This window comes from Oncorhynchus masou, unplaced genomic scaffold (assembly GCF_036934945.1).
Source record: "Oncorhynchus masou masou isolate Uvic2021 unplaced genomic scaffold, UVic_Omas_1.1 unplaced_scaffold_971, whole genome shotgun sequence".
Classification (NCBI taxonomy): domain Eukaryota; kingdom Metazoa; phylum Chordata; class Actinopteri; order Salmoniformes; family Salmonidae; genus Oncorhynchus; species Oncorhynchus masou.
In genome coordinates, this window is record NW_027016217.1 from 56933 (window position 1) to 77899 (window position 20967).

Genomic DNA, 20967 nt, shown 5'->3' on the forward strand with positions numbered 1-20967 from the left:
AAGGGAGCTTATCGAGAGGAATGAAATGAGCCGCCTTAGAGAATCTATCGACAACCGTAAGAATAACTGTCTTCCCCGCTGATGAAGGCAGTCCGGTGATAAAATCTAAAGCGATGTGAGACCACGGTCGAGAGGGAATGGGAAGCGGTCTGAGACGGCCGGCAGGAGGAGAGTTCCCAGATTTAGTCTGCGCGCAGACCGAACAAGCGGCGACAAATCGACGCGCGTCACGTTCCCGAGTGGGCCACCAGAAACGCTGGCGAATGGAAGCGAGCGTACCCCGAACGCCGGGGTGGCCGGCTAACTTGGCAGAGTGGGCCCACTGAAGAACGGCCGGACGAGTAGGAACGGGAACGAACAGAAGGTTCCTAGGACAAGCTCGCGGCGACGGAGTGTGAGCGAGTGCTTGCCTTACCTGCCTCTCAATTCCCCAGACAGTCAACCCGACAACACGCCCGTCAGGAGAATCCCCTCGGGGTCGGTGGAGACCTCAGAAGAACTGAAGAGACGAGATAAAGCATCAGGCTTGGTGTTTTTTGAGCCCGGACGATAAGAAATAACAAACTCGAAACGAGCGAAAAACAGAGCCCAACGAGCCTGACGCGCATTAAGTCGTTTGGCTGAACGGATGTACTCAAGGTTCCTATGGTCAGTCCAAACGACAAAAGGAACGGTCGCCCCCTCCAACCACTGTCGCCATTCGCCTAGGGCTAAGCGGATGGCGAGCAGTTCGCGATTACCAACATCATAGTTACGTTCTGACGGCGATAAGCGATGAGAGAAAAACGCGCAAGGATGGACCTTGCCGTCAGAGAGAGAGCGCTGAGAAAGAATGGCTCCCACGCCCACCTCTGACGCGTCAACCTCAACAACAAACTGGCTAGAGATGTCAGGTGTAACAAGAATAGGAGCGGATGTAAAACGATTCTTAAGAAGATCAAAAGCTCCCTGGGCGGAAACGGACCACTTAAAGCACGTCTTAACAGAAGTAAGGGCTGTGAGGGGAGCTGCCACCTGACCGAAATTACGGATGAAACGACGATAGAAATTAGCGAAGCCCAGAAAGCGCTGCAGCTCGACGCGTGACTTAGGAACGGGCCAATCAATGACAGCCTGGACCTTAGCGGGATCCATCTTAATGCCCTCAGCGGAAATAACGGAACCGAGAAAAGGGACAGAGGCGGCATGAAAAATGCACTTCTCAGCCTTCACATAAAGACAGTTCTCCAAAAGGCGCTGGAGGACGCGTCGCACGTGCTGAACATGAATCGAGAGAGACGGAGAAAAAATCAGGATATCATCCATGTAAACGAAAACAAAAATGTTCAGCATGTCTCTCAGGACGTCGTTAACTAGTGCCTGAAAGACAGCTGGAGCGTTAACGAGGCCGAAAGGAAGAACCCGGTATTCAAAGTGCCCTAACGGAGTGTTAAACGCCGTCTTCCACTCGTCCCCCTCCCTGATGCGCACGAGATGGTAGGCGTTACGAAGGTCCAATTTGGTGAAAAACCTGGCTCCCTGCAGGATCTCGAAGGCTGAAGACATAAGAGGAAGCGGATAACGATTCTTAACTGTTATGTCATTCAGCCCTCGATAATCCACGCATGGGCGCAGGGACCCGTCCTTCTTCTGAACAAAAAAAAACCCCGCTCCGGCGGGAGAGGAGGAGGAGACAATGGTACCGGCGTTGAGCGAAACCGACAAATAATCCTCGAGAGCCTTACGTTCGGGAGCCGACAGAGAGTATAATCTACCCCGGGGGAGTAGTTCCCGGAAGGAGATCAATACTACAGTCATACGACCGGTGTGGAGGGAGAGAAGTGGCCTTGGAACGACTGAACACCGTGCGCAGATCGTGATACTCCTCCGGCACCCCTGTCAAATCGCCAGGCTCCTCCTGTGAAGTAGAGACAGAGGAAACAGGAGGGATAGCAGACATTAAACAGGTTACATGACAAGAAACATTCCAGGATAGGATAGTATTACTAGACCAATTAATAGAAGGGTTATGGCGCACTAGCCAGGGATGACCCAAAACAACAGGTGTAAAAGGTGAACGAAAAATTAAAAAAGAAATGGTTTCGCTATGATTACCAGAGACAGTGAGGGTTAAAGGCAGCGTCTCACGCTGAATCTTGGGGAGAGAACTACCATCTAAAGCGAACAAGGCCGTGGGCTCCCTAACTGTCTGAGAGGAATGTCATGTTCCCGAGCCCAGGTCTCGTCCATAAAACAGCCCTCCGCCCCAGAGTCTATCAAGGCACTGCAGGAAGCAGATGAACCGGGCCAGCGGAGATGGACCGGAAAAGTAGTGCGTGATCCAGAAGGAGAGGCCTGAGTAGTTGCGCTCACCAGTAGCCCTCCTCTTACTGATGAGCTCTGGCTTTTACTGGACATGAGGTGACAAAATGACCAGCGGAGCCGCAGTAGAGACAGAGGCGATTGGTGATTCTCCGTTCCTTCTCCTTGGCCGAGATGCGGATACCCCCAGCTGCATAGGCTCAGCATCCGAGCCGGCGGAGGAGGGTGGCAGTGATGCGGCAGGTGGCAGTGATGTGGAGAGGGGAGCAGCGGAGAACGCGAGCTCCTTTCCTCGAGCTCGGCGACGAAGATCAAACCGTCGCTCTATGCGAATAGCGAGAGCTATTAAGGAGTCCAGACTGGAAGGAACCTCCCGGGAGAGGATCTCGTCCTTAACCTCGACGAGGAGACCCTCCAGAAAACGAGCGAGCAAAGCCGGCTCGTTCCAGTCACTTGAGGCAGCGAGAGTGCGAAACTCAATAGAATAATCCGTTATGGATCGATTCCCCTGACATAGGGAAGACAGGGCCCTGGAAGCCTCCTCCCCAAAAACAGAACGGTCAAAAACCCGTATCATCTCCTCCTTAAAGTCTTGATACTGGTTAATACACTCAGCCCTCGCCTCCCAGACTGCCGTGCCCCACTCACGCGCCCGTCCGGTAAGGAGAGAAATGACGTAGGCGATGCGGGCTGCGCTCCTGGAGTAAGTGTTGGGCTGGAGAGAGAACACCACATCACACTGAGTGAGGAATGAGCGGCACTCAGTGGGCTCCCCAGAGTAACACGGCGGGTTGTTGATCCTGGGCTCCGGAGACTCGGAAACCCTGGAAGTGGGCAGTGGATCGAGGTGGAGTTGGTGAACCTGTCTTGTGAGGTCGGAGACTTGGACGGCCAGGGTCTCAACGGCATGTCGAGCAGCAGACAATTCCTCCTCGTGTCTGCCTAGCATCGCTCCCTGGATCTCGACGGCGGAGTGAAAAGGGTCCGGAGCCGCTGGGTCCATTCTTGGTCTGATTCTTCTGTTATGAACTTGAGTGAAGACCCAAAAGCGGTTTTAACAGAAAACAGAGTTCTTTAATGAAAAAACAGGAATGGCATAAATCCTCTTCCAACGTTGTCAGCGGAACAAAAAGAACGTTAGTATAGTGCAGGTGGCACCTGCCAGGCAGACTCCGACAGGACAGGACAAGGTGGAAGCAAACGAGACGACAGCTTGCTTCTGGCATCAAAAAACACAAACAAGAATCAGACACTGAAAGTAGCAGGAACAGAGAAAGAAATAGAGACCTAATCAGAGGGGGAAGAGAGAACAGGTGTGAAAGAGTGAATGAGCTAGTTAGAGGAGATGTAGAACAGCTGAAGAATGAGAGACAGAGAAGGTAACCTAAAAAGACCAGCAGAGAGAGAGAGTGAAGAGAAAGGACAGGAACAGACATAACAAGACATGACACACCAGGTAAGGGAAGGGGCCTGTTTATCCACTAGACATGACACCAGGACAGGGAAGGGAATGGGCCTGTTTATCCACTAGACAGGACACCAGGACAGGTAAGGGAAGGGGCCTGTTTATCCACTAGACAGGACACCAGGACAGGGAAGGGAATGGGCCTGTTTATCCACTAGACAGGACACCAGGACAGGGAAGGGAATGGGCCTGTTTATCCACTAGACAGGACACCAGGACAGGGAAGGGAATGGGCCTATTTATCCACTAGACAGGACACGAGGACAGGGAAGGGAAGGGGCCTGTTTATCCACTAGACAGGACACCAGGACAGGTAAGGGGCCTGTTTATCCACTAGACAGGACACCAGGACAGGTAAGGGAAGAGGCCTGTTTATCCACTCGACAGGACACCAGGACAGGGAAGGGAAGGGGCCTGTTTATCCACTAGACAGGACACCAGGACAGGTAAGGGAAGGAGCCTGTTTATCCACTAGACCGGACACAAGGACAGGGAAGGGGCCTGTTTATCCACTAGACATGACACCAGGACAGGGAAGGGGCCTGTTTATCCACTAGACAGGACACCAGGACAGGTAAGGGGCCTGTTTATCCACTAGACAGGACACCAGGACAGTGAAGGGGCCTGTTTATCCACTAGACAGGACACCAGGACAGGGAAGGGGCCTGTTTATCCACTAGACAGGACACCAGGACAGGGAAGGGGCCTGTTTATCCACTAGACAGGACACCAGGACAGGTAAGGGGCCTGTTTATCCACTAGACAGGACACCAGGACAGGGAAGGGGCCTGTTTATCCACTAGACAGGACACCAGGACAGGTAAGGGAAGAGGCCTGTTTATCCACTAGACAGGACACCAGGACAGGGAAGGGAAGGGGCCTGTTTATCCACTAGACAGGACACCAGGACAGGGAAGGGGCCTGTTTATCCACTAGACAGGACACCAGGACAGGTAAAGGAAGGGGCCTGTTTATCCACTATACAGGACACCAGGACAGGGAAGGGGCCTGTTTATCCACTAGACAGGACACCAGGACAGGGAAGGGGCCTGTTTATCCACTAGACAGGACACCAGGACAGGGAAGGGGCCTGTTTATCCACTAGACATGACACCAGGACAGGGAACGAGTCTGTTTATCCAGTAGACAGGACACCAGGACAGGGAAGGGGCCTGTTTATCCACTAGACAGGACACCAGGACAGGGAACGAGTCTGTTTATCCAGTAGACAGGACACCAGGACAGGGAAGGGGCCTGTTTATCCACTAGACAGGACACCAGGACAGGGAAGGGAAGGGGCCTGTTTATCCACTAGACAGGACATGGGAAGGGGCAGGATGACATTAGACAAGGATAGTTTGTCATGGAGGCATTAGGCTACATTCTTAATGGAATCTGAGACCTTTTTTGGGAGTGGGGATCCGTAGAGTCAAAGGTACTGTGTGAAGAGTGTTTAGGTTTATTGGTGTAGTTCTGTGCTTTTTTGGCACTGGGTTTAGGCCTTAGTTAATTAGTAACAAAGAATGTTACTTTTGTACTCTAATACAGTGCCTTGCGAAAGTATTCGGCCCCCTTGAACTTTGCGACCTTTTGCCACATTTCAGGCTTCAAACATAAAGATATAAAACTGTATTTTTTTGTGAAGAATCAACAACAAGTGTGACACAATCATGAAGTGGAACGACATTTATTGGATATTTCAAACTTTTTTAACAAATCAAAAACTGAAAAATTGTGCCTGCAAAATTATTCAGCCCCCTTAAGTTAATACTTTGTAGCGCCACCTTTTGCTGCGATTACAGCTGTAAGTCGCTTGGGGTATGTCTCTATCAGTTTTGCACATCGAGAGACTGAAACTTTTTCCCATTCCTCCTTGCAAAACAGCTCGAGCTGAGTGAGGTTGGATGGAGAGCATTTGTGAACAGCAGTTTTCAGTTCTTTCCACAAATTCTCGTTTGGATTCAGGTCTGGACTTTGACTTGGCCATTCTAACACCTGGATATGTTTATTTTTGAACCATTCCATTGTAGATTTTGCTTTATGTTTTGGATCATTGTCTTGTTGGAAGACAAATCTCCGTCCCGGTCTCAGGTCTTTTGCAGACTCCATCAGGTTTTCTTCCAGAATGGTCCTGTATTTGGCTCCATCCATCTTCCCATCAATTTTAACCATCTTCCCTGTCCCTGCTGAAGAAAATCAGGCCCAAACCATGATGCTGCCACCACCATGTTTGACAGTGGGTATGGTGAATTCAGGGTGATGAGCTGTGTTGCTTTTACGCCAGACATAACGTTTTGCGTTGTTGCCAAAAAGTTCAATTTTGGTTTCATCTGACCAGAGCACCTTCTTCCACATTTTGGTGTGTCTCCCAGGTGGCTTGTGGCAAACTTTAAACAACACTTTTTATGGATATCTTTAAGAAATGGCTTTCTTCTTACCACTCTTCCATAAAGGCCAGATTTGTGCAATATACGACTGATTGTTGTCCTATGGACAGAGTCTCCCACCTCAGCTGTAGATCTTTGCAGTTCATCCAGAGTGATCATGGGCCTCTTGGCTGCATCTCTGATCAGTCTTCTCCTTGTATGAGCTGAAAGTTTAGAGGGACGGCCAGGTCTTGGTAGATTTGCAGTGGTCTGATACTCCTTCCATTTCAATATTATCGCTTGCACAGTGCTCCTTGGGATGTTTAAAGCTTGGGAAATCTTTTTGTATCCAAATCCGGCTTTAAACTTCTTCACAAAAGTATCTCGGACCTGCCTGGTGTGTTCCTTGTTCTTCATGATGTTCTCTGCGCTTTTAACGGACCTCTGAGAATATCACAGTGCAGGTGCATTTATACAGAGACTTGATTACACACAGTTGGATTGTATTTATCATCATTAGTCATTTAGGTCAACATTGGATCATTCAGAGATCCTCACTGAACTTCTGGAGAGAGTTTGCTGCACTGAAAGTAAAGGGGCTGAATAATTTTGCACGCCCAATTTTTCAGTTTTTGATTTGTTAAAAAAGTTTGAAATATCCAATAAATGTCGTTCCACTTCATGATTGTGTCCCACTTGTTGTTGATTCTTCACAAAAAAATACAGTTTTATATCTTTATGTTTTGAAGCTTGAAATGTGGCAAAAGTTCGCAAAGTTCAAGGGGGCCGAATGCTTTCGCAAGGCACTGTACATAGATTTGACAGATTTCGTCCGAGAATCTGTATTTAAACTATTTTCAAATGTGTGACCTAAATTTTAAGTGGAATCAGGTTATATGAAAAATAGACTATCCATTGAGATAAAAAATATATATTTTTGTGGAAGAGTATTAAAAGTACAACAACTAAAATCTCCCCCCCCCAGTGTTCCTGGACAAGCAGGAGGCCAGTGAAGTGATCACCTTATCCCGCCAGAAGAGGGCCAACGTGGGCAACGAGGAGAGCCTGCTCCCTGCCAATCTGGAGAGGGAGTGTCTGGAGGAGGTCTGCAACTACGAGGAGGCCAGGGAGATCTTCCAGGACTCCTACCGCACGGTGGGCCAATGCTCCCTCTTCCCACTGAACAGATTTCTTTCCTCACACCTCCCTCTATTAGACTCCCTTCTTTCCTCACCTCCTTCAGCTCATCCTCCTTTCCTCACACCTCCCTCTATTAGACTCCCTTCTTTCCTCACCTCCTTCAGCTCATCCTCCTTTCCTCACACCTCCCTCTATTAGACTCCCTTCTTTCCTCACCTCCTTCAGCTCATCCTCCTTTCCTCACACCTCCCTCTATTAGACTCCCTTCTTTCCTCACCTCCTTCAGCTCATCCTTCCTTTTCTCACCTCAGACATCCTCTTTAACAACCTCCAAACCTTCCTCCTTTCCTTGCTTCTCTCCACTCATCTCCTTTTTTAAATCTATCTTCTTGCTTCTGATGATTCTGTAGACATTTTGAATCAAACTGACAGTGGACTTCTGATGATTCTGTAGACATTTTGAATCAAACTGACAGTGGACTTTGTTTTGATCTTTCAGGATATCTTCTGGTCAGTCTACATAGGTAAGTGTAATGATTTTGACTGACGTTCTCTTGGAACATATCAGAGTACTTAGTATTTTGGGTTACCACTCAGTTGAAATCCATGTGATTTGGTGTGACAGTTAAAATAGCTTCACCCAAGAACACGTGTCTTGTATTACTGAATGTACCATTTGACTGGCTGTGTTGTTAACCCTGTGTGTGTACAGATGGGGACCAGTGTGCAGAGAAGCCGTGTAAGAATGGAGCCATGTGCTCAGACAGCGTGGGGGATACGACTGTGTCTGTAAGTCAGGCTTCTTTGGAGTCCACTGTGAGACAGGTGAGAGACGTGAAGGACCCAACACCGAGTTGGTGGGGAACTCATGTTGTAAAAAACGTCAACAGTGAAGAAGCCTCTCCACCTTTCTCTGTCTTTCTCTCTGTGTGTGATTGTAGATCAGACAGTGTGTATGTTGGACAAGACCAAGGGCTGCAGTCAGTTCTGTAAGCCAGGATACCAGTCCTATGAGTGTTCCTGTGCCCGTGGCTGGAAACTAGAGGAGAAGGAGAGGGTGAAGTGTATTCCTGCAGGTCAGTCACCATATACTACTATGCTATACTATACTATGCTATCCTATATGTTAAGTGATTCTGTACTGTGCTATGATACTCTAGCCTCATACGCAACATCCTGATCTCACTAGCGGATAGTGAAACAGAATGTAAGCTTGCGAGATCAGGATGGTTCGTACGAGGCTAATGCTATGCTATACTAGATACTAAACTGTACTATATTAAACTATACTCAGTAATTCTCCCTCCATCCCTCTCTCAGTGACATTCCCCTGTGGGAAGGTGAACAGCCTAAGCCAGTGGACAAAGAGACAGTCAACCAACATCGCCAGCAACTTTGAGGGACTAGCCTGCAACTCTGGAGAGTGTCCCTGGCAGGTAGGAAAACACACACCACTATGAGACACACACACACACACACAATTCAAAGTAGGTACACACTGTCCACTGACAGGCACTACTATGCTCTCAGATTCATTTTCCTCATGAAGTCGACCCCTCACTATGAAAGCTGCAGCACATGAACCCAATATTCCCATAGTTGTGATCATGTATTTTGCGGTGTCATCTCTGCTGTATATTGTAACTGTTGTGTTGTCATTAGGCCATTCTGAAGAGTACAGAGTCTGTAGGGTTCTGTAGTGGTGTCATTCTGAAGGAGAACCTGGTTCTAACTACAGCCCAGTGTGCCCAGAAATACGTCAACTTCCAGGTGGCTGTCGGTGAGTGCTCATCATGGGGCATCATGTCCAGTCTACAGGCTCAGGCTCCACTGGTTGTGGAAGTGGTGTGTGTGTGTGTGTGTGCGTGCGTGCGTGCGTGTGTGTGTGCATTCCTGCGTGTGTGTGCATTCCTGCGTGTGTGTGCATTCCTGCGTGTGTGTGCATTCCTGCGTGTGTGTGTGTGTGCATTCCTGCGTGTGTGTGCATTCCTGCGTGTGTGTGTGTGTGCATTCCTGCGTGTGTGTGCATTCCTGCGTGTGTGTGCATTCCTGCGTGTGTGTGCATTCCTGCGTGTGTGTGTGTGTGCATTCCTGCGTGTGTGTGCATTCCTGCGTGTGTGTGTGTGTGCATTCCTGCGTGTGTGTGCATTCCTGCGTGTGTGTGTGTGTGTGCATTCCTGCGTGTGTGTGTGTGTGTGTGCATTCCTGCGTGTGTGTGCGAGGGTATGTTTTTGATTTGCTTTGCAGTATGTGTTCCTTCATTGATTTTGAGTACTTCGTCCCTCCCCTCCCAGGCAAGCGCCTAACCGCATCTGAAGATGGCGAACAGACGCTCTATGTCCAAGTCGTCCACGTCCACCCCCGCTACGTACCCGGTCGCCCTGACAACGACCTGGCCGTCCTCGAGCTCCGCGAGCGCATCGTCTATAAGAAACATGTGGTTGCTGCCTGCCTGCCCGAACGTGACTTTGCAGAGGTCGTCCTGATGACTGGCGAGTATCCGGCCGTGGTCACTGGCTGGAAGGACCCCGTGGACGCCACGGAGGTCCAAGGCCCGCTCACTCTCAACCACCTGGCATATGAGCGTTTGCCCCAGTGTGTGGAGAGGCACCCGGGGTTGGTCACCAACAAGATGGGCTGTACGACGGTGAGACCCAAGGCTGACTGCATCCTGGGGCCGGGGAGTCCCATCCTATCTCTCCACAGGGAGGTGTTCTATCTGACCGGGGTAGTCTCCAGACCAGCAGGGGCAGACTGTAGTCAGGGTTACATCTACCAGAAGGTGTCCCGTTTCCTGCTCTGGCTGCAGCCCCTTATGGACTCACGCTAAGGGGGCTCTGAATCCCAAATCAACCCCTCGTCCCCACCCCCTATGCAGTAGGGTAGATCTGAGAGGATTGGAATGATGTCCTTTAAGCTATATGGCGCCAATTCCCGTCTGGCCTATCAGAAGGCCAGATGGAGCTACCACCATATTGCTTATACCGGTCCAATCCTCTCAGATCTATGTAAGTGCTTTGTGGCTAGGGGCTAGGGGTTTGGGATTTGGGATTCAGGGGTAGTGATCAGGGGGAGGGAGGGTACAGGGAAGAGAGGGAGAGGTTGAGGGGGTTAGGAGAATAATTGTGAGGGTTGATGGTATTGGACAATGGCTTAAATGGATAGGAATTAGGGAAGACAAGACAGGGAGAACGGATGTGACACTGTCAAGGAAATAAATAAATGGAGGATATGGTAATATTGGATAGAGGTGGAAAGAGATAGGGGGTCATGTGGGAGGAGAAGAGGAGGGAAGAAAGCTGAACAGGGAGCAATGATGGAGGAGGGACAACACAACGTAAAGAGAGGGCCAGAGAAAATGGGGGAAATTGAGATGCATTCCGTTTGTGTAACATACCTTACTCTTATCTTAGGTCCTTTTTCATTGGAAGGGTCTGGTTGTCCATATGGCTGATGTCTTTTGCTTAAATTATCCGTTGTCGTTTTAATTTTTCAAAATTCTAATTAGGCCTATAGGTTGATTTCCACCTATCGTATAGTATATGAGTTGGGGGTACTTGAGAAGACTCATGAGACCATAAGCTTACTGGTAAAATGTACATGCGGGGGTATTTCAGGGCTTCTCGAGGCAAAGCAAAATTCTGTTGATGGTACAGTTAGCGAAAAAGGTTGGGAACCACTGCCCTAATGAACACAACCCACATCTGTGTAGTTCTCTGTTTATCCCACAAGGTGGCGGTCTTTTCATTAAAATACTATTGTATCATATCCTGCCAAATATAGTACCTGGCTGACTGCAGATAGACTAGGGGAACATTAAATAATGCAGCATGCGTGTTCTGTTGCTCTTGTCTCACTCTTAACTGATGTTCTTTTCTTGGAGAGAAGGGTTGGTAATTGCACTGTATACCTTTTAATGTTAATCACTTTACTAAGAATGTATTAATAAAAGTTCACCTCTGATCTGGTGTCAGTTTAATGAATTACTGAGGAATATGGGTCAATGTTCTGCAGCGCATTAAGGAACATCTCCGTCAAAGTAAATGTGTCACAATGACGACGAGTGAAGCCGTCTATAACTCTGCAATGCCGTCAACTGTAGCCTACGTTGATCTCCCGCACCTTCTCAAAGCTCTTATATGGATCAGAACCACTGCTTTTCCTGGTGGTGTAAAGGACTTTCACTAGCACGCCGAGAGCAATCTAGCAAGAAGCAGGAGACTCACACAGACAGATTTGGTGATCTTATCTGTAATAGCTGGCATTTGAGTCTAGAATGATCACTTCTACTCCCACTGCTACAGACGCTGCATCATTTCACTATCGTGTCTAATATCAAGCTGCCATCACAGCCACATTCCCCCTAGCGTTGTTTGGCAACATTTTCCCACAATCCATTGCAAAGACACTACTCTCCATCTTCTCACAGCCTCCTTGGCGACCTCGGCCTGGTCCGGGACAGCTCCCAGCCTCCTGTGTAACCCAAGAAAGAGAGGCAGAGCAAGGGAAGAAAGACAAAGAAAAGAAAGGAGAGACGCCAAATGGCCAATAACAGAACCTTTCCTGACACTTTTGATCGGGCACTTGAAAAGGGAGTCGGAACACCCCTGCCAAAGCCTGGGGGCCCTCGCCGCTTTGGGGCCCTGGTTGCCATGGCATTCTCCTAGGAGATGTCTCCTGGCTCCAAAATATGCCCCCAGCTCCTTTAGCCTCTGTCCAATAGAGATGAATTTGAGTGGAGCTCCTTCCTTCCTGTGCCTGTCCCCGTGTGCTGGCCCTGCCACATCCTTTCGCACCGCAGTCCTGAGACAAGCACACCAGTACTGCCCAGCCCTGCAGGGAAATGGGCAATGTGTAGAAAACAACGCGGACACTTCAGGTGGATACACAGCAGTGTTGCCAGATGTAATTGACACTTTCACACAGAAACTGAGCAAAATTCCCACCAAATCTACTATAAGGCAGCATTCACACAGGCAGCCCAATTATGATATTTTTTTCACTAATTGGTCTTTTGAACAATCATATTAGCTCTGAGAAGATCTGATGTGAAAGAAATCTGATGTGATTGGTCAAAAGACCAATTAGTGTAAAAAATTTCAGAATTGGGCTGTAAACGTAGTCAAAGTAGTCAAATTGTAAGATGGAAAAAATTCCCCCAATATGGCAACTCTAATGTAGAGAATGAAAAAGGAGGTGGCGAGAGGTAGCGGTTTAGGGAATGAGACTCACTTATTGATGTGACAGAAGTGGGATTATGGCCCTTAATATAAAGTGCTCTCACTTTGAGCTGACAGAAAAAAACATTGCAATGTGATAGAGACAGCTGGGGAATATAGTTAACAGTGATTACGCCCCAAATGGCACCCTATTCCCTAAGTAGTGCACTATATTTGACCAGGGTCTGTAAAAGTAGTGCACTGTAAAAGGAATAGGGTGTCATTTCAGGACAAAGCCAGTATCTACATAGCTGTACTCATCTTCAGAGAGAGAGAGTTTAGGGGCAATGTGTAGGTTGGTGGTCTATCCTGTCAGTGTACTTAACTATAAATCGGACTGCTGCCCTACAAAACTGTAATCCACTAGCTACCCCATAACCCCCTATTCTAGCCACATGCTGTGACCTCAAATCCACCATGTCTCCTGCTGAGGATATGATGGTGTGTGTGTGTTTGTGTTGGGGGGCTCGGGGTAACATCAAATGACCCTGTCTTTGTAAGGATTATCTGTCTGCAATATGTCTGAGCCTGTATATGAGGTCATATGTCAAAGAGTGAAAGTGTGTGTGTGTGTGTCCGTGCATGCCTGCATGGGCGCGGGTGAGTGCGTGCAAATGCATATATATGTGTGTGTGTGTGTGTGTGTGTGTGTGTGTGTGTGTGTGTGTGTGTGTGTACCAAACTCACTAAAAGTGGCAGTAATAAAGCCTCTCTTGAAAAAGCCAAACCTTGACCCAGAAAATATAAAAAAACTATCGGCTTATATCGAATCTTCCATTCCTCTCAAAAATTTTAGAAAAGGCTGTTGCGCGACAACTCACTGCCTTCCTGAAGACCAACAATGTATATGAAATGCTTCAGTCTGGTTTTAGACCCCATCATAGCACTGAGACTGCACTTGTGAAGGTGGTAAATTACCTTTTAATGGCATCGGACCGAGGCTCTGCATCTGTCCTCGTGCTCCTAGACCTTAGTGATGCTTTTGATACTATGGATCACCACATTCTTTTGGAGAGATTGGAAACCCAAATTGGTCTACATAGACAAGTTCTGGCCTGGTTTAAATCTTATCTGTCAGAAAGATATCAGTTTGTCTCTGTGAATGGTTTGTGATCTTACAAATCAACTGTACATTTCTGAGTTCCTCAAGGTTCCGTTTTAGGACCACTATTGTTTTCACTATATATTTCACCTCTTGGGGATGTCATTCGAAAACATAATGTTAACTTTCACTGCAATGCCGATGACACACAGCTGTACATTTCAATGAAACATGGTGAAGCCCCAAATTTGCCCTTGCTAGAAGCATGTGTTTCAGATACAGTGCCTTGTGAAAGTATTCGGCCCCCTTGAACTTTGAACCTTTTGCCACATTTCAGGCTTCAAACATAAAGATATAAAACTGTATTTTTTTGTGAAGAATCAACAACAAGTGGGACACAATCATGAAGTGGAACGACATTTATTGGATATTTCAAACTTTTTTAACACATCAAAAACTGAAAAAATGGGCGTGCAAAATTATTCAGCCCCTTTACTTTCAGTGCAGCAAACTCTCTCCAGAAGTTCAGTGAGGATCTCTGAATGATCCAATGTTGACCTAAATGACTAATGATGATAAATACAATCCACCTGTGTGTAATCAAGTCTCCGTATAAATGCACCTGCACTGTGATAGTCTCAGAGGTCCGTTAAAAGCACAGAGAGCATCATGAAGAACAAGGAACACACCAGGCAGGTCCGAGATACTGTGAAGAAGTTTAAAGCCGGATTTGGATACAAAAAAATTCCAGAGCTTTAAACATCCCAAGGAGCACTGTGCAAACGATAATATTGAAATGGAAGGAGTATCAGACCACTGCAAATCTACCAAGACCTGGCCGTCCCTCTAAACTTTCCGCTCATACAAGGAGAAGACTGATCAGAGATGCAGCCAAGAGGCCCATGATCACTCTGGATGAACTGCAGAGATCTACAGCTGTGGTGGGAGACTCTGTCCATAGGACAGCAATCAGTCGTATATTGCACAAATCTGGCCTTTATGGAAGAGTGGTAAGAAGAAAGCCATTTCTTAAAGATATCCATAAAAAGTGTTGTTTAAAGTTTGCCACAAGCCACCTGGGAGACACACCAGACATGTGGAAGAAGGTGCTCTGGTCAGATGAAACCAAAATTGAACTTTTTGGCAACAATGCAAAACGTTATGTTTGGCGTAAAAGCAACACAGCTCATCACCCTGAACACACCATACCCACTGTCAAACATGGTGGTGGCAGCATCATGGTTTGGGCCTGCTTTTCTTCAGCAGGGACAGGGAAGATGGTTAAAATTGATGGGAAGATGGATGGAGCCAAATACAGGACCATTCTGGAAGAAAACCTGATGGAGTCTGCAAAAGACCTGAGACTGGGACGGAAATTTGTCTTTCAACAAGACAATGATCCAAAACATAAAGCAAAATCTACAATGGAATGGTTCAAAGTCAAAGTCCAGACCTGAATCCAAACGAGAATCTGTGGAATGAACTGAAAACTGCTGTTCACAAATGCTCTCCATCCAACCTCACTGAACTCGAGCTGTTTTGCAAGGAGGAATGGGAAAAAATGTCAGTCTCTCGATGTGCAAAACTGATAGAGACATACCCCAAGCGACTTACAGCTGTAATCGCAGCAAAAGGTGGCGCTACAAAGTATTAACTTAAGGGGGCTGAATAATTTTGCACGCCCAATTTTTCAGTTTTTGATTTGTTAAAAAAGTTTGAAATATCCAATAAATGTCGTTCCACTTCATGATTGTGTCCCACTTGTTGTTGATTCTTCACAAAAAAATACAGTTTTATATCTTTATGTTTGAAGCCTGAAATGTGGCAAAAGGTCGCAAAGTTCAAGGGGGCCGAATACTTTCGCAAGGCACTGTATAAGGAAGTGGATGGCTGCAAACTTTCTACTTTTAAACTCGGACAAAACAGAGATGCTTGTCCTAGGTCCCAAGAAACAAAGAGATCTTCTGTTGAATCTGACAATTAATCTTAATGGTTGTACAGTTGTCTCAAATAAAACTGTGAAGGACCTCGGCGTTACTCTGGACCTTGATCTCTCTTTTGAAGAACATATCAAGACTGTTTCAAGGACAGCTTTTTTCCATCTACGTAACATTGCAACAATCAGATACTTTCTGTCTAAAAATGATGCAGAAAAATTCATCCATGCTTTTGTCACTTCCAGGTTAGACTACTACAATGCTCTACTTTCTGGCTACCCGGATAAAGCACTAAATAAACTTCAGTTAGTGCTAAATACGGCTGCTAGAATCCTGACTAGAACCAAAAAAATTGATCATATTACTCCAGTGCTAGCCTCCCTACACTGGCTTCCTGTCAAAGCAAGGGCTGATTTCAAGGTTTTACTGCTAACCTACAAATCATAACATGGGCTTGCTCCTACCCATCTCTCTGATTTGGTCCTGCCGTACATACCTACACGTATGCTACGGTCACAAGACGCAGGCCTCCTAATTGTCCCTAGAATTTCTAAGCAAACAGCTGGATGCAGGGCTTTCTCCTATAGAGCTCAATTTTTATGGAATGGTCTGCCTACCCATGTGAGAGATGCAAACTCGGTCTCAGTCTTTACTGAAGACTCATCTCTTCAGTGGGTCATATGATTGAGTGCAGTCTGGCCCAGGAGTGTGAAGGTGAACGGAAAGGCTCTGGAGCAACGAACCGCCCTTGCTGTCTCCGCCTGGCCGGTTCCCCTCCCTCCACTGGGATTCTCCAACCTCTAACCCTATTACAGGGACTGAGTCACTGGCTTACTGGTGCTCTTTCATACCGTCCCTAAGAGGGGTGCGTCACTTGAGTGGGTTGAGTCACTGATGTGATCTTCCTGTCTGGGTTGGCGCCCCCCTTAGGTTGTGCTGTGGCGGAGATCTTTGTGGGCTATACTCGGCCTTGTCTCAGGATGGTTGGTGGTTGAAGATATCCCTCTAGTGGTGTGGGGGCTGTGCTTTGGCAAAGTGGGTGTGCTTATATCCTTCCTGTTTGGCCCTGTCCGGGGGTCTCATCGGATGGGGCCACAGTGTCTCCTGACCCCTTCTGTCTCAGCCTCCAGTATTTATGCTGCAGTAGTTTATGTGTCGGGGGGCTATGGTCAGTTTGTTATATCTGGAGTACTTCTTCTGTCCTATCCGGTGTCCTGTGTGAATTTAAGTATGCTCTCTCTAATTCTCTCTTTCTTTCTCTCTCTCGGAGTACCTGAGCCCTAGGACCATGCCTCAGGACTACCTGGCATGATGACTCCTTGCTGTCTCCAGTCCAGCTGGTTGTGCTGCTGCTCCAGTTTCAACTGTTCTGCCTGTGATTAATATTATTTGACCATGCTGGTCATTTATGAACATTTGAACATCTTGGCCATGTTCTGTTATAATCTCCACCCGGCACAGCCAGAAGAGGACTGGCCACCCCACATAGTCTGGTTCCTCTCTAGGTTTCTTCCTAGGTTTTGGCCTTTCTAGGGAGTTTTTCCTAGCCACCGTGCTTCTACACCTGCATTGCTTGCTGTTTGGAGTTTTAGACTTGGTTTCTGTACAGCACTTTGAGATATCAGCTGATGTACAAAGGGCTGTATCAATAAATTTGATTTGATTTGTGTGCGCACGCGCAATTGTGCATGTGATATAATGGAGGGGCAGTAGTCTATGATAGCATATCTATGATTATACCTTAATCCCCATCTGATATCCACCTCTCACTTTCTCTCCATTCATGCTCCAACCAACCACCCAGCCCCCACCCTAGGTTTCTCACTCTTGGCCCAGAGATGATGCTCTCCACTGAGATAGGTGGTGCAGGCTGAGGCCCACCTCACATTTGAGCCCCAAGGATGCCAGACAACATCAGACTTCACTTGGCTGGGTAATTGTGCAGCAGTGTGGAGGTAACCCTGCTCCTCCATGGGTCACCGCCTGGGTCTGAGGTTGGGTTGGGGGACAGTTTTTACTTCAAAACTGCAGACGCAATAGCTTTTTTATAACAGAAAATGTATACATTTTTTAAACTGCAGAAGCAGAAGAAGGCTTCTCCTTTACAGAAAAAGAAAGAAAGAGAGAGAGAAAGAGAGAGAGAGACACAGCAGTCATTGATGTTGTTTATGCAGGCCTACTAGACTTTTACATTAGTCATAAATCAATCGGTTAGTCACAACACACACACATGCCCAGATCTTCAGTATATAATGATTGATCACATTCAAGTCAAGTCTATAATTGATCCTACCTAACATGACGCACGCAATCCAATCCCTCAGGAGGATATATGAAAACAGTGTTGTTGCCTGTCCCTATCCAGACCTCTGTTTGGATGACATTGAACAGTAAATCCTGAGTTGGCCTTTGTTCTGCTAACCTGTCCATAACCCACAAAGGGTTAATGGGTTAAGACCCCCTTCAGCCCCATAGAGCAACCTGAGCAGTTAACAGATAACCTTCTTCAAGGCTCTGTGAAGGAAGATAGAATGTAATGGGGTCCATGTGGCTGCTTTTGAAGAGGGACAGATTAAGGTTGTGTGTGTGTGTGTGTGTGTGTGTGTGTGTGTGTGTGTGTGTGTGTGTGTGTGCGTGCGTGCGTGCGTGCGTGCGTGCGTGCGTGCGTGCGTGCGTGCGTGCGTGCGTGCGTGCGTGTTACTCCCTGCCTGTGTGTAGATCTACAGGTAACTGCCAAAATAAAGGAAACACCAACATAAAGTGTCTTAATAGGGTGTTGGGCCACCATGAGAACAGCTTCAATGCACCTTGACATAGATTCTGCAAGTGTCTGGAACTCTGTTGGAGGCAGGCGACACCATTCTTCCATGAGAAATTCCAACATTTGTTGTTTTGTTGATGGTGGTGGAAAACACTGTCTCAGGCGCCGCTCCAGAATCTCCCATTGGTGTTCAACTGGGTTGAGATCTGGTGACTGAGACACACACACACACACACCTTAAAAACTTATGCTCCTTAGATACCCCTCTTTCAAAGTTACGGAGATCCCTTATTCTAGCCATGTTAGCCAAGATTAGCATGATGGGATGTTAATTCCTTAACTAACTCAGGAACCACATCTATGTGGAAGCACCTAATTTCAATATACTTTGTATCCCTCATTTACTCAAGTGTTTCCTTTATTTTAGTAGTTACCTGTACATTGGCACATAATGAGGTCACGCTCAGCTGACCTTTAGTGTACGCCATTAGCATCAGAGGGCAGGCCTCCCCTAAATGTCTAAAGGTCATGACCTCTCGACAGCCGGAGGGCTTAAGTCACCATGGCAATAAGGCCTGTAGAATGGGCTGGAGCTGCAGAGACAGCTGATGTCAGGATAATCCCTGTTCTTACCCTGTAGCCTGGGTTACGTTACTTACCTCAATCAGCAAGTAGGCACATTTCACCGGCAGGGGGAAGGAGAAAACACCAGGACAGGACGCACTGTTGGTTTGTGTGTGTGTGCGTGTGTGTGTGTGCGTGTGTGTGTGTGTGTGTGTGTGTGTGTGTGTGTGTGTGTGTGTGTGTGTGTGTGTGTGTGTGTGTAACCTTGTCCCCAGGCTAAGTGCTACCATATATAGAGAGAGATATGGCTGGTGAAGGAGACTAATGTGTGTATAATATACAAGCTTGTAAAATGAATTACGAAGAGGAACTTAAAGGACAATACAATTATTTTATATTCGATAACATAGAATGAAAGCTATACTGTATGTGTGTTTGTGTGCATGCATTTATGTGTTCATGTGTGTAACTGACCTTTCCTTCTTGCCAGAGTGCCATAACAGCCCATCTTCCATGTCCTTCCACTGTGTTAAGGAGGAAGGGGGATGTCATGTCCTTCCACTGTGTTAAGGAGGAAGGGGGATGTCATGTCCTTCCACTGTGTTAAGGAGGAAGGGGGATGTCATGTCCTTCCACTGTGTTAAGGAGGAAGGGGGATGTCATGTCCTTCCACTGTGTTACGGAGGAGGGGGGATGTCATGTCCTTCCACTGTGTTAAGGAGGAAGGGGGATGTCATGTCCTTCCACTGTGTTGAGGAGGAGAGGGGATGTCATGTCCTTCCACTGTGTTAAGGAGGAGGGGGGATGTCATGTCCTTCCACTGTGTTAAGGAGGAGGGGGGATGTCATGTCCTTCCACTGTATTAAGGAGGAGGGGGATGTCATGTCCTTCCACTGTGTTAAGGAGGAGGGGGATGTCATGTCCTTCCACTGTGTTGAGGAGGAGAGGGGATGTCATGTCCTTCCACTGTGTTAAGGAGGAGGGGGGATGTCATGTCCTTCCACTGTGTTAAGGAGGAGGGGGGATGTCATGTCCTTCCACTGTGTTAAGGAGGAGGGGGGATGTCATGTCCTTCCACTGTGTTAAGGAGGAGGGGGATGTCATGTCCTTCCACTGTGTTAAGGAGGAGGGGGGATGTCATGTCCTTCCACTGTGTTAAGGAGGAGGGGGGATGTCATGTCCTTCCACTGTGTTTAGGAGGAGTGTTGATGTCATGTCCTTCCACTGTGTTAAGGAGGAAGGGGGATGTCATGTCCTTCCACTGCGTTTAGGAGGAGTGTTGATGTCATGTCCTTCCACTGTGTTAAGGAGGAGGGGGGATGTCATGTCCTTCCAATGTGTTTAAGAGGAGTGTTGATGTCATGTCCTTCCACTGTGTTAAGGAGGAGGGGGGATGTCATGTCCTTCCACTGTGTTAAGGAGGAGGGGAGATGTCATGTTCTTCCAATGTGTTTAGGAGGAGTGTTGATGTCATGTCCTTCCACTGTGTTAAGGAGGAGAGGGGATGCCATGTCTTTCCACTGCATTAAGGAGGAGATGGGATGCCATTTCCTTCCACTGTGTTTAGGAGGAGAGGGGATTTCATGTCCTTCCACTGTGTTTAGGAGGAGAGGGGATGTCATGTCCTTCTACTGTGTTAAGGAGGAGAGGGGATGTCATGTCCTTCCACTGCATTAAGGAGGAGATGGGATGCCATTTCCTTCCACTGTGTTTAGGAGGAGAGGGGATTTAATGTCCTTCCACTGTTTTTAAGAGAAGTGTTGATGTTGTGGCCTTCCACTCACCATTAAAATGAGCTCTCTTCCTGTACAGCTGGCCTTGCAGGTCTGCATCCTGTCATAGTGATTACTTCCTATGTGAGGTCATGGACTCGCATCCTGACATTCGTATTAAGGACAGCTCAGGCGTGCGACCGGTGTGCTTGTCTGTCCTCACCAGATCAGATCCCTCCCTGTTTCAGCCTGTTTTCTTCCGTTTGTTACCTAATGAATACAACCCAGGATTGGCTATCGTCCTTTGGATATAACCCTTCCACTGTGTGTCTCTGACTCTCTGAACACGTGTCATGGGTAGCCCTTAATTAGGCTGTCTCATCGAGCAGTGCACCGTTCAATTCAGTTCAATTCAATAAATTATATTTATCCCCAAGTGATATAACTGTTGTTGGACTGA

General features: G+C 47.4%; 1 pseudogene; it reads left to right on the plus strand.

The window, feature by feature from the left end:
• LOC135538474 (coagulation factor X-like) overlaps positions 1–11235 on the plus strand; it is a 40870-nt pseudogene extending 29635 nt beyond the window's left edge.
• The last annotated feature ends 9732 nt before the right edge of the window (positions 11236–20967 follow it).